This window comes from Ovis aries, chromosome 11 (genome assembly GCF_016772045.2).
Source record: "Ovis aries strain OAR_USU_Benz2616 breed Rambouillet chromosome 11, ARS-UI_Ramb_v3.0, whole genome shotgun sequence".
In the NCBI taxonomy this organism is placed as follows: domain Eukaryota; kingdom Metazoa; phylum Chordata; class Mammalia; order Artiodactyla; family Bovidae; genus Ovis; species Ovis aries.
The window spans coordinates 9,344,998-9,358,480 of record NC_056064.1 but is presented as its reverse complement, the minus strand read 5'-3'; the positions used below and the strand labels follow the sequence as shown (position 1 = coordinate 9,358,480).

The window sequence follows — 13,483 nt, the reverse complement described above, 5'->3', positions numbered from 1 at the left end:
TCGCTTCAGTCGTGTCCGACTGTGCAAGCCCGTGGACTGCAGCCTACCAGGCTCCTCCGTCCATGGGATTTACATCTTCAGCTGTATCTTTTTCCTATCTCCCTTTTACTCTTTAGACTCCAGCCATTCTGGCGTTAATTTCTTGTGGGTGCCACAACAGAACCTTTGTGCATACCTCTCTGCTATACCCAGTTAACTACTATTTATCCTTCAAATCTTAGCATACATTGACCCCTCACCTGGCTTTTAACCTCTACTTCCAACAAACCCCCTCAAAACTAGATCAGATCTCCCTGCTAAAGATCTCATAGCACCAGATGTCTTTGTGTTTATTTAGCATATGTCCCCCCAACTAGAATGAGATTCAGTCAAATGGGGACCATGTGGATTTTACTTGTTTTCCTGGAACCCCTAGCACGGTATATGGCTTATAGGAGGTGTTCAGTATATATTTGTTAAAAGAATGGATGATTAGATGACTGACCTCCTCTCTCCCATTTTTTTTGTTTCGTACTCTAAAATAGGTGGAAAATATCTATGTATCGGAAGTAGAAAACAAAATACAAAAAAATACAGACTATAAAACTTATTCATAGACCTTTTTATTTTATTATTTAAATATTTTAATTAACGTATCATTGATTTATAGAATATAGCGAAGTAATTCAATTATACATATTTTTTCAGATTCTTTTCCATTATACACTATTACAAGATAACTGAATATAGTTCCCTGTTGTTTAACGATTTTATATTTAGTAGTGTGTATCTGTTAATCCCAATTTCCTAATTTATCCCTCCCCACCACTTTTCTGCTTTGGTAACCATTAGCTTGTTTTCTCGGAGAAGGCTATGGCACCCCACTCCAGTACTCTTGCCTGGCAAATCCCATGGACGGAGGAGCCTGGAACTCTGCAGTCCTTGGGGTCGCTAGGAGTTGGACATGACTGAGCGACTTCATTTTCACTTTTCACTTTCATGCATTGGAGAAGGAAACGGCAACCCACTCCAGTGTTCTTGCCTGGAGAATCCCAGGGATGGGGGAGCCTGGTGGGCTGCCGCCTATGGGGTCGCACAGAGTCAGACACGATTGAAGCTACTTAGCAGCAGCGGCAGCAGCTTGTTTTCTATGTCTGTGACCCCATTTCTGTTTCATAAATAAGTTCGTTTGTATCCAGTTTTTTACATTCCACATATAAGTGATATTGTGTGATATTCATCTGTATCTGACTTACTTCACTTGTATGATAACCATAGGTCCATCCATGTTGTGCAAATGGCATTATTTCATTCTTTGTTACGGCTTTGTAACATTCCATTGTGTGAGTGTGCGTGTGTGTACACCAAATCTTCTTCTTCATCTGTCAGTGGACATTTCCATGTTCCTAGATCTTTTCTTCAGTTCTTGTTACTGAGTCAAACCTGGGTCAACTCACCATGCACAGTAAAGCAAGTCTACTGACAGTGGGTTGTGCTGAAGGAAAGTACAGCATTTATTGCAAGGTCAAGCAAGGACTATGGGCAGCTAATTCTCAGAAGACCCAGACTTCCCTATGGGTTAATGACAGGGTGAGGGAGAGAGTTGTGTGGTACTTGATCAGCTCATGGATTTTATTCTCATTGGTTGGTGCTGAGGTAATCGGGAGTCAACATCATCAACCTTCTGGTTCCAACCTGTGTGGAGTCTCCGTACTTGTGGTCAGAGTGCTGTTAACGTCTTCCACCTAGTGGGGGTTTCAATATCTGCAAAACAACCCAAGGATATGGCTTGGAATATTATCTATAGCTCTTATGGAGGAACTAACTTAACTTTGTTTAATGGCTAAACTATTACTATTTTGTTTGGCCTGTTTTCCTTTCTTTCTGTGTTTTCTCACTTCTCTGATTAAATGCTCTTTGGAACTTAAAGAAGGCCTAGGAGGCTAAAGTTTTTCTACAGACGAAAGACAGGTGGGCTGTGTCCTGGGAAGGCCCCATAGGGTCCTGCTCAGAAACAATTTCCCCCTTTTCTTGATATTCCTGTCTTGAGTGGGAACAGGTACAGGAAAGGAAAGGGAACAAAGTTCTGGATTGAGAGGTTAATCATAAACTCAGCAGAGGAACTTGGTTTTAAGGGGGCTCAATTTCATTCAAAGATAATAATGTTAACATTTCAGTTTATTTTAATGTCCCTACAACTTCATATACATATATTTGAGTTATGATGAAATTGTGAAGAAATGTATATATCTTATGTATCTTTTGTTTTTCACTTAATATTTTGTCAAAAATTTTCTCTATATGATTAAAAACTATTTTAAAATTAAGTTTGGAACTTCCATGGAGGTCCAGTGGTTAAGACTGTGCTTCCACTGCAGGGGGCATGGATTTGATCCCTGGTCAGAAGCTAAGAGGAGAGGGCAATGGCACCCCCACTCCAGTACTCTTGCCTGGAGAATTCCATGGACAGGGGAGCCTGGTAGGCTACAATCCATGGGGTCCCTAGGAGTCGGACACGACTGAGCGACTTCACTTTCTCTTTTCACCTTCATGCATTGGAGAAGGAAATGGCAACCCACTCCAGTGTTTTGCCTGGAGAATCCCAGAAATGGGGGAGCCTGGTGGCCTGCCGTCTATGGGATCCCACAGAGTCGGACACGGCTGAAGTGACTTAGCAGCAGTAGCAGCAGCAGCAGAAGCTAAGATCCCACGTGCCACATGGCAGTGGCTCCCCCAAAAAATTAAGTTGCATGGTTCGATACTATTCTGTCTTGAGGCCCATCTTTCTAATCAGTGGCCTATAATTGGACAGTTATTAATAACTGAAATTATGTCCTGTTTTTTTACTGTGATGAGGTAGTGTGTGCTTTGGAGCTCACTTGTTCAAGCATGCCCATCTGGGCTCTTGAGCTTGCTTGTGCCCTTCTTTTCTCTCAATACATTTCTGGTAGTAGAATTCCTAGGTCAAAAAGCACACACATTTTCATTTTGAATCTTCTTTTTTTTTTGAACCCCAAGCCACGTTAGTGGAAGCCCTGAGTCCTGATGGCCAGGGAATTCCCCATTTTGAAAATTCTCGCCAAGTGTTTGTGCCACTTAGAGTCTACTGACAGTATATGGGAACTGGTTTCCCAGCCCCCACCCTGGCACTGGCCTTGTATGTAGTGTGTATATGTGCTCAATCGTGTCCCAGTTTTTGAGGCTCCAAAGACTAGCCAGACAGGCTCCTCTGTCCATGGAATTCTCAAGGCAAGAACAATGGAGTGGGTTGCCATTTCCTACTCCAGGGGAATCTTCCCAACCCAGGGATTGAACCCTCAACTCTTGTGTCTCCTGCATTGGTAGCCGGGTTCTTTACCACTAGCGCCACATGGGAAGCTCAGCGCTAGCCTTTAGCAGTCTTTAAATGATTGGTGGTTGTTTTTCTTGACTGAGATATAATTGACTTTAAATGGCTATTATCATTTATTATGACTAAGAGAGGTTAAAAATCTTTTCATATAACTTTATTGGCCAAGTGTATTTTATTATTGTAACTATCCCATTATATCCTTTGCCCACTTTTTATTTTTAATGGTGGTGAAATACACATGGTAAAATTTACCATCTTTGGGAATTCCCTGGGATTTCAGTGGTTAGGACTTGGTGCTTTCATTGCAGTTGCCTGGGTTCAAGATCCCGAAAGCTGTGTGACATGGTCAAAAGAAATTTACCGTCTTTAAGTGTAAGTCTCAGTGGTATTAATTATATTCACAGTGTTCTGCAACTTATGTCCACAACTTTTTTATCTTGCACACCTGACACTCTGTACCCTTTGAACAACTCACCATTTTTCATTTCCTTATACAAATGGCATCATATAGATAGAGTTTATCTTTTTGTGCCTGATTTATTTCACTTAACATAATGTTTTCAAGGTATAATACACTCATGTTGTAGCACCTATCAGAATTTCTTTCCTTCTTAAGGTTGAACATTCCATTGTATGCATTTACATTCATCTGTAGATGGACACTTGAGCTGCTGCTACCCTTCGGCTGTTGTAATACTGCTACAGACATGGGTGCGTGTTCCTTTCTCACTTTTTTACTAGGCTACTTTTAATTTAAAATATGTATTTGCTTTATTATCAGAAATGATAACTAACATTTATTATGGTAGGCCTAGCATTCTGCTCAGTTTTGTCTGGCATTAAAACCCCAAATTCTTAAGCTGCCAACTCTCTCATGTGCATATTCTATTATACAGGCTATTTACCTAATCACTAGATTGCAGATATCTTCCCACTTTGTCACATGTATTTAGACTTTATGAGGTTTTCTACTTTATTGATGTTATGTATATGCAAACTTTATATTTAATTCTTACATTGGTAACATGCTTAGAAAGTCTTTTCTTGTTAATTCCCTAGTGGCTCAGTGGTTAGGACCCCACTGCAGGGGCCACTGGGAACTGAGATCCCCCAAGCCCTTTGGCACGGCCAAAAAGAAGTCTTTATTTTCGTCAAAATTATTATAAACATAATCATCTGTATTTTTTATATATGGTTTATGATTTAATTTGAATATTTTAATCTATCTGATTTTTTTTAAATGTAGGAGGAAGAAAGCATTTTTTTCCCTTCTCTCCAGTGGTAAGACAGTTTTGTAAATAGTCTTTATAAGGCAATCGATCTTTTCCCCCACCTATATAAAATGCTGTCTTTATCATATGCTTTTTTTTCTTTTTGGCTGAGCCAAGCAGTTTGTGGGATCTGAGTTTCTCAAACCCTTGCCCCCTGCAATGGAAGGGTGGGTTCTTAAACACTGGACTGCAAAGGAAGTCCCTAACATACTTTTATATATGTAGGTCCTGTATACCTGGTATAAAACCTATTTGGTTATTGCGTACTGTTCTTTTATTTACTTATTTTTGGCTGCACTGTGTGGGCTTTCTCTAGTTGCTGCCAGTGGGGGCATTTAGTTTTGTTCATAAATGAGATTAATCTGTGAGATAATTACATCTACTTTGGTTTTGGCAACAAAGTTTTGAAACATTTGTAAAATGAACTAAAGCTTCTTTACTTTTTCTGGCTAACATGTTTGTATTTAATATAAACTTATGTAAGTATTTCCTTGTATTTTTCTAAGGAATGTGTGGCTTTCCTCAAAGGAAAGCCCTTTCCTCAAAGGGCTTCTATGAGGATATAGCATTAAAGTTTTAACCTGCTTGAGCTATAAGAGCATGAAGGACAGTCATGCTTTTGCCCTAAGGCAGATTGCCTTGGACATATGTTTGGATAACTGGGCCGAAAACAATGAAGTTCCCATGAAACAGTGAAACTAACCTTGTGAAGGGCTCTGTGTTATTTAAGAAAGCACCACTAGGAAACTCCCTGATGGTCCAGTGGTTAGAACTTGGCGCTTTCACTGTTGAGGGTTCAGGTTTGATCTAAGGAGGTAAGATCCAACAAGACTCATGGTCAAAAAAGAAAAGATAAAAAGAAAACACTGTTAGTACTGTTTACAGTAGTAAACACCTGGAAACAATCCAAGTGTCCAATGATTGGTTTAAGATGTGGTGTGTGTATATACACACACCATGGAATATCACTGTCATAAAAAAGAATGAAATATTACCTTTTATAGTAATGTGGACAGACCTAGAGAATATCATACTGTGTGAAGTAAAAGACAAATACTATATGATATCACATATATGAAATCTAAAAAATAATAAAAATGAATCTATATAGAAAAACAGAAGCAGAGTCGGCCAGAAAACAAACTTATGGTTACCAAAGGGGAAACGGAGGTGGGAAGGGATAAATTAGTAGTATGGGTTAACAGATATAAACTACTATACATAAAACAGAGAAGCATTAAGGACTTAGTATATAACACAGAGAACTAAATTCAATATCTTGTAACAACCTATAGTGGAAAAAAGTCTGAAAAAAAAAATAACTGAATCACCTTGCTGTACACCCACACGTGACACAATACTGTAAATCAGCTATATCTCACAAATAAAAAGGCAGTGGCAGTCACCAATCTTCTGAAAATGGCATTTTGAATTTAAGAGTTGTTTGGTGATAATAGTAGTCTAGTTCACAGATACCATTTTCCCCTTACAAGTGTGGTTCCCAGCCAGATTTCAAGATCTCTAACTTTAGAAAAAAAAAATTATCAATCTTTTGGCTGCGCTGGGTTTCTGTTGCTGTGTGTGCGCTTTCTCTGGTTTCTCTGCTTTCTCTGGTGAGCGGGGGCTGCTCGTTGTGGCGTCGCCTCTTGTTGTGGAGCACAGGTTGTGGGGCGTGCGGGCTTCAGTAGCTGTGGCACACTGGCTTAGCTGCCCCTCGGCCTGTGGGCTCATCCCAGACCCGGGCTCAGACCTGCGTCTCCTGAATTGGCAGGAGGGTCCTTAAACACCGGACTACCAGCAGGCCCCAAGATATCTGACTTTCATTTCACAGACACACAGAATGTTTCCAGATTACACATGCAGGCATGTATGTATATGTGAGTATATGTTTTATATATGTATTACATATAATAGTTCTTTTTTTGGGGGGAGAGAGTTTATAACAAACTGGTAGGGTGTCAAAGGTCAGACTTCAGACTTTATGATCTCCCTCTTCCACCCCAGTATTTTTTTCCTCTCTCTCCATCTCATTTACCTCTGTTCTCAGTTATTGCTTGTTAATTTTTAATATGATTTTTACAAATAGCATTACTTCTTCCTGTTTTAAAGATACAAAGCTTGGGAATTCCCTGGTGGTCCAGTGGTTAGGACTCCATGCTTTCACTGCTGTGGGCCCATGTTCAATCTGTAGTGGAGGAACTAAGATCCTGCAAGCAGCCCAATGTGGCCAGAAAAAAAAAAAAAAAGATATAAAAGCTGGCTGATTTATGTTGGTGGAGGAGACAATATTAGAAGAGTCCTTCTGTAAGATAAAACTGTGAGAAATAGGTTGGTTCTAGTGTGATCTTGGGCAACTGAAGAATAGTTAAACATGGGAACTCCAGTTCTAACATACACTGAGGCAGAAAGGAGAGGACTGAGAAGTCTGATGATAATTATGTGAACATGTAATACATGAAGTACTAACCGTTGCCTAAAATGGGATTTGCTGTTTTCAAAGGATCTGAGATAGTCTTGGAGAGGTCAGGAATTTCTTGTAGGATGGGTTGAAACTCTAGTAGTCTTGTGGCTTTCAGACGCCCATGAAAAAGCAAAAGAATGACCCTGTGCTTATAGTGTTGAGCACAAGAGAGTTTAAGGATAAGTCAAAACACAGCTTAGTCTCGATGAGGAGAGGAGAAACTCTTAATCACAAAAGTGATTTCCAACGGTGAGGATCATCACATTCCAGCTAATGGACCCCTACAACTTACCCAAATATCTGCTGTACGAGGGGTTGCTGCAAGAGCTTTCCACTAACTCAGTTCAAAATTAGAATTAGTATTTGTGCAGCTGTTCTTGTAAGGGTGATCATTTGCTTCCACATTTGAAAAAGAACTTATTTTGTACTTGTGCTCGAAGCTTTGAACACTCAAGTTATTTGCAGCTCTAACTACGTCGACTGAATTTTCAAACGTACTTTTACCAAATTTCATCTTTTCAGACTTGCTATTTCTGTTGCGTAGATACTGGCTTGCTGAACTACACCAGAATCACAGCGAGGCCATTAGGTCCAAGCCCTTGAAGGAAGGAATGAATTTCTTACGTTTATATCTGTAGAGTCTTTGCCTTTAAGTTTCATTCCAGTAACTATACCAGGAAAGTGAAAGTGAAGTCGCTCAGTCGTGTCTGACTCTTTGTGACCCGTGGACTGTAGCCCACCAAGCCTCTCCGTCCAAAGGATTCTCTATCCATAGGATTCTCTAGGCAAGAATACTGGACTGGGTTGCCATTTCCTTCTCCAGGAAAAGGACACGCTAAATGAGATCAGCAAAAGGGGTGTGGAACATGTAGATGAGTGACTGCCATAATGTTTACACTAGGCATTTATTTCCTATGATTTGCAACATTGAGATCTACAAAGTATTCCTTCTTTGTAATTATAGTTTGAAGGCTTAATTCCAGAAGTGGGGGGAGAGGTCTGTAAAATACACGAAAAAAGTGACCCTCTCTTTAGAGTGATTAGAATATGGGGGTGACATGGCAGAGGCCGATAACAACTCACACTTACCTGGCAGGGGAAATACCATGATCACGAAGGTGGTTTTCCCAGGGTGAGGCTGGGAAACACAGCACTCAGGATGTGCTGACCCTGCGATTTCCCCAAATGTGGCAAACTCAACTGCACAATTTGTCGTAGTGGGGGACTTCGTTCGCGCTCTCCCCTGATGTGGCTTGTCTTACGAGAAGGCAGTAATTGAGACTATGGGAATTAGTTCGGCTCCATAAGAGGATGTGAAGACATACAGATTATCTTTTTCTGTTATGGTTGCTTACAGGATTTTTGGTATTTCGGTTTTCCAGCAGGGGTTAAGCCTGGGCATCTTTGTTTTTTTTTTTTTCCTTTTTTTGGGGAAAAAATATTGGTCTCTTTCATCGCTGTTGTAGACTTCAAAGAAATTTCTTAACTACTGTGGAAATAGTAAGTTATCTATAAGAAAGTGGTCTCTTTCTTCTAGGTGAGGTGAAGTCGCTCAGTCGTGTCCGAATCTTTGCGACCCTGTGGACTGGAGTGGGTTGCCATTTTCTTCCTGACCCAGAGATCAAACCCAGGTCTCCCTCATTGCAGGCGGACGCTTTAACCTCTGAGCCAGAGGATCCTTTTATGACCTTTTCTTTCTTCACGAGTAGGTATAGAAGGGGAACCTCTTGAAAGCAACCTGTCCTTGCTTTGTGGTCCGTTTCTCCATTTTCAGGTGGCTTCCCTGGTGGCTCAGACGGTAAAATGTCTGCCTGTAATGCGGGAGACCCGGCTTCGATCCTTGGGTCGGGAAGATCCCCTGGAGAAGGAAATGGCAACCCACTCGAATCAGTACTCTTGCCTGGAAAATTCCATGGGCAGAGGAGCCTTGTAAGCTACAGTCCACGGGGTCGCAAAGAGTCGGACACGACTGAGCCACTTCCCCTCTCCATTTCCAAAGCCACCATTTAGTGTCCTCGGTCAGTTGATAACGTAACTCCTCTCCATAAGAGCCTTTGATTACATTAGGCGCACCTGGATAATTCGGACTGTTCCCGCCCCACCCAGTCGCAAAGCTCATCGCCTCCCTACAATCTCTTCTGTCACAAAGGTGGGTCACATTCCCGGCCCCGGGGATTAGGCCCCGAGCGCCTCCGTGGCCGTCAGTCAGCCTATCACGAGGCCCCGGTACAGTCGGCGCTACGGAGTGACGTCACTACGGTGCGCGGAGTATGTAAATGAGCTCGGCGTCGGCTGGCCCTGTTCAGCATGTACTATGAAGCATTTGTATTATTTTGCAAATATTGCGGTACTGGCAACGTGCTCGTCAGGCCTTTATAGTTGGGAGAAGCCGTTATTTCGTAAGTGAGGGTGTAGAGTTGCGGTGAAGAGAGTGACCGTAAGTGCGAAGTGTTTGGAAGGTGAGGCTGAGTCGGCAGGCAGAGCGAGCAACTCATACTTACCTGGCAGGGGAGATACCATGATCACGAAGGTGGTTTTCCCAGGGCGAGGCTTATCCATTGCACTCCGGATGTGCTGACCCCTGCGATTTCCCCAAATGTGGGAAACTCGACTGCATAATTTGTGGTAGTGGGGGACTGCGTTCGCGCTCTCCCCTGTTTCGTTTTTGTTAAAAAGTAGGTACCATTTTTTTCTGTAGGTTAAGTGTATATAGTAGTTTGGTGTGGCTTGATTTATACTAAATGTTAGTTTAGTGCTAGTCAGTCGTGTCGGGATTGTTTGCGACCCCGTGAATCGCAGCACGTCAGGCCTCCTTATCTATCATTTCCCGGAGTTCACTCAGACTCACGTGTCCATTGACTCCGTGATGCTATTCAGACGTCTCATTCTGGGTTGTTCTCTTCTCCTGCCCCCAATCCCTCCCAGCATCAGAGTCTTTTCCAATGAGTCAGCGCTTCTCATGAGGCGGTCAGAGTACTGGAGTTTCAGCTTTAGCATCATTCCTTCCAAAGAAATCCCAGCGGTCATCTTCTTGCAGTCCAAGGGACTTTCAAGAGTCTTCTCCAACACCACAGTTCAAAAGCATCAATTTTTCGGCGCTCAGCCTTCTTCACAGCCCAACTCTCACATCCATACATGACCACAGGAAAAACCATAGCCTCGAGTAGACGGACCTTAGTCGGCAAAGTAATGTCTCTGCTTTTGAATATACTACCTAGGTTGGTCATAACTTTTCCTCCAAAAAGTAAGCGTCTTTTAATTTCATAGCTGCAATCACCATTTGCGGTGATTTTGGAGCCCAAAAAATTAAAGTCTGACACTGTTTCCACTGTTTCCCCATCTATTTCCCACAAGGTGATGGGACCGGATGCTATGATCTTCGTTTTCTGAATGTTGAGCTTTAAGCCAACTTTTTCGCTCTCCTCTTTCACTTTCATCAAGAGGCTTTTTAGCTCCTCTACACTTTCTGCCATAAGGGTGGTGTCATCTGCATATCTGAGGTGATTGATATTTCTCCTGGCAATCTTGATTCCAGCTTGTGTTTCTTCCAGTCCAGCGTTTCCCATGATGTACTCTGCATATAAGTTAAATAAGCAGGGTGACAATATACAGCCTTGACGTACTCCTTTTCCTATTTGGAACCAGTCTGTTGTTCTATGTCCAGTTCTAACTGTTGCTTCCTGACCTGCATACAGATTTCTCAAGAGAAAGGAAAGTCTTAAAAAGCAGTGTTGAGGTGTACAGGTGGATAGTGTAGATCTAGGTATATTTTCGGGGAAGGCAGTGGCACTCCACTCCAGCACTCTTGTCTGGAAAATCCTGTGGACGAAGGAGCCTGGTGGGCCGCAGTCCGTGGGGTCGCTGAGAGTTGGACACGACTGAGCGACTTCGCTTTCACTTTTCACTTTCATGCAAAATGGCACCCCACTCCAGTGTTCTTGCCTGGAGAATCCCAGGGCCGGGGGGCTCGTGGGCTGCCGTCTATGGGGTCGCACAGAGTCGGACACGACTGAAGCGACTTAGCAGCAGCAGCAGCAGGTATATTTTATGCTTTATGGCTTGAACATTGATTTTGCCTTTATTTTCAGAATATCGCGCTTAGTCGCTCAGCCTGTTTGACTCTTTGTGACCCTGTCAGGCTCTTTTGTCCATGGGATTTTCCAGCTGAGAATACAGGAATGCGTTGCCATTTTTTCCCCCAGGGGATCTTGCCCACCCAGGAATCAAACAAGGGTCTCCTGCATTGCAGGTGGATTCTTTACCAGCTGAGCTAAGTGGCTTGATGTATGTGGCATCAAGTAGCAGTGAAGTGAACGTTAATCTTGCTTCTTTTCTGATTTTTACCTCTGGTAGAAAAAGAGGATTAATGTTTATTTTTGACTGCTCTGTTGTTCTCTTAGGTCAGTTTGAAATCTGGATTTTTGAGGCTGTTGAAATATCCTCATAAGTAGCCATTTTTCTCTCCAGCACAGTCAAAATTTGGGACTTCTATACTGTTTTAGGGGGCTCTTCTGTTAATCCTTTCTACTTCAGAAAGTTAAATTGAACAGATTGGTTTCTTCTTTATTACCTAAGGAATGCTACATCTGGATTGAATGTGGGTATTTCTAAAGGTCCCCAACCAGTGTCTTTGAGAACCTGTTCTGTTGCTGAAAACTAGAATGTGTCTGCAGGTAACCGACTCCTGTATATGCTGCTGATTCACTGAATTTCATTTTCAGGATATGGTATATTCTGGTTCTGCCTAGTTTCCCAATGTAGCTATTTAGATTTCTAGTGACCTTCACACTCGTGCTTACCTGTCTTGCAGAAGCAGTTCCTGCTGCTTCTCTCCTAGAACAGATCTTGTCCATCTGTATTTAGTCCCTTCCTGACCCTTAGCAATGGGACAGGGTAATTTACAGTGTCTCCAGGGGCCTGATACATAAAAATATGATTTCTCACTTGGCTTCTAAGTTTAAGTACTCACCTGGTAATTAACAATAGTCACCTGAGTTCTGGAGCCTTTGTTTGAAAGGGAACACGAGAGACACAAAGTACATATATTTTGCAGCATGTTTTGAAAATTTGTATCAAAATAACACATATATTTCAAATAGTTCTTTTAGGTTTTTTTATTTTTAAATTTATTTTTATTATTTAAAATTTTCATTTATTTGTTTTTGGTTGTGGTGGGTCTTCATTGCTGCACTGGGGCTTTCTCTAGTTGCTGCCAGACGGGCTACTCTTCACTGCGGTGCGAGGGCTTCCCATTGGCGGATTCTTAGCCTCTGTACCACCAGGAAATCCAGTCCTTTTAGGTTTCTAAACTGAGTTCTTCTGCTTCTTCCCGTTCTCCAGGTCCCCTTCAAAGGGAGACACTTTCCACTCTAAAAACAACTAAAATTTTATTCTTGTGACATTTATGAACCTCTTTGTTTCTAAATTAGTGTGCAGGATATTATTCTGTAATGCAGGGGTCTCCCCTTCCCTGGACCTACAGAAGGAGGTGATTGGTGAGCAAGCAAAGCTTCATTTGCCCGCTCCCTATTGCTCTCATTACCGCCTGAACCATCCCCACACAACCCCGCAATCTCCCCAACCCTGGTCTGTGTAAAAATTTTCTTCCATGAAACCAGTCCCTGGTATCAAAAAGGTTGCGGGCCTCTGCTTTAATGCATCCATTCTTTTTTTATTTTCCAACTAGTACCGAGTGGCCAAAATGTGTTCTGATGTTATTATTACTTAATGTAATACATTGTAACTGTGCAGTTGGGAAAGATTTCTTTTTTTTTTTTTAATTAAACTTTTTATTTTGTATTATAGTATGGCCAGGTAACAATTTTTTTTAAATTTATTTTAATTGGAGGCTAATTACTTTACAGTATAGTAGTGAGTTTTGCCATACATTGACATGAATCAGCCATGGGTGTACACGGTGTGTCCCCCATCCTGAACCTCCCTCCCACCTCCCTCCCCATCCCATCCCTCAGGGTCATCCCAGTGCACCAGCCCTGAGCACCCTGTCTCATGCATCGAACCTGGACTGGCGATCTGTTTCACATGTAATATACATGCTTCAATGCTATTTTTGACGTTGTCTATGTTTGATAATGGTAAATAAAGATTTAGATCTCTTGCACCGCCATTTCTTCTCTATTTTTCCTAATATAGTTTAAAAACCATTTGGTTAAATCAGTATTCAGTTTATATTATTCTTAGGCAGACATTATTCGCAGCACAGCATTGTCATTGAATATCATTGTTTCCTTTAATTTTATTGTTCTTCTGGTTAGTGTTTTTTTTTTTTTTTTCTTTTCCTTCTTTTTCTTTTCTGTTTCAAGGCATGCAGGATCTTAGTTCTGCCACCTGGGATTGAACCCGTGTCCCCTGCCGTGGAAGCACAGAATCCTAACCACTGGACTGCAGTGGTGGTGGTGG

The 13,483-nt window shown here is 41.9% G+C and overlaps 2 non-coding genes across 2 annotated transcripts; both read left to right on the top strand.

The window, feature by feature from the left end:
- Positions 1–8,144: 8,144 nt before the first annotated feature.
- LOC114117093 (U1 spliceosomal RNA) lies at positions 8,145–8,309 on the top strand. Its single transcript, XR_003590884.2, has one exon. It is a non-coding gene; the product is annotated as a U1 spliceosomal RNA (small nuclear RNA).
- Positions 8,310–9,556: 1,247 nt separating this feature from the next.
- On the top strand, positions 9,557–9,720 carry LOC114117060 (U1 spliceosomal RNA). Its single transcript, XR_003590852.1, has one exon. It is a non-coding gene; the product is annotated as a U1 spliceosomal RNA (small nuclear RNA).
- Positions 9,721–13,483: the final 3,763 nt, after the last annotated feature.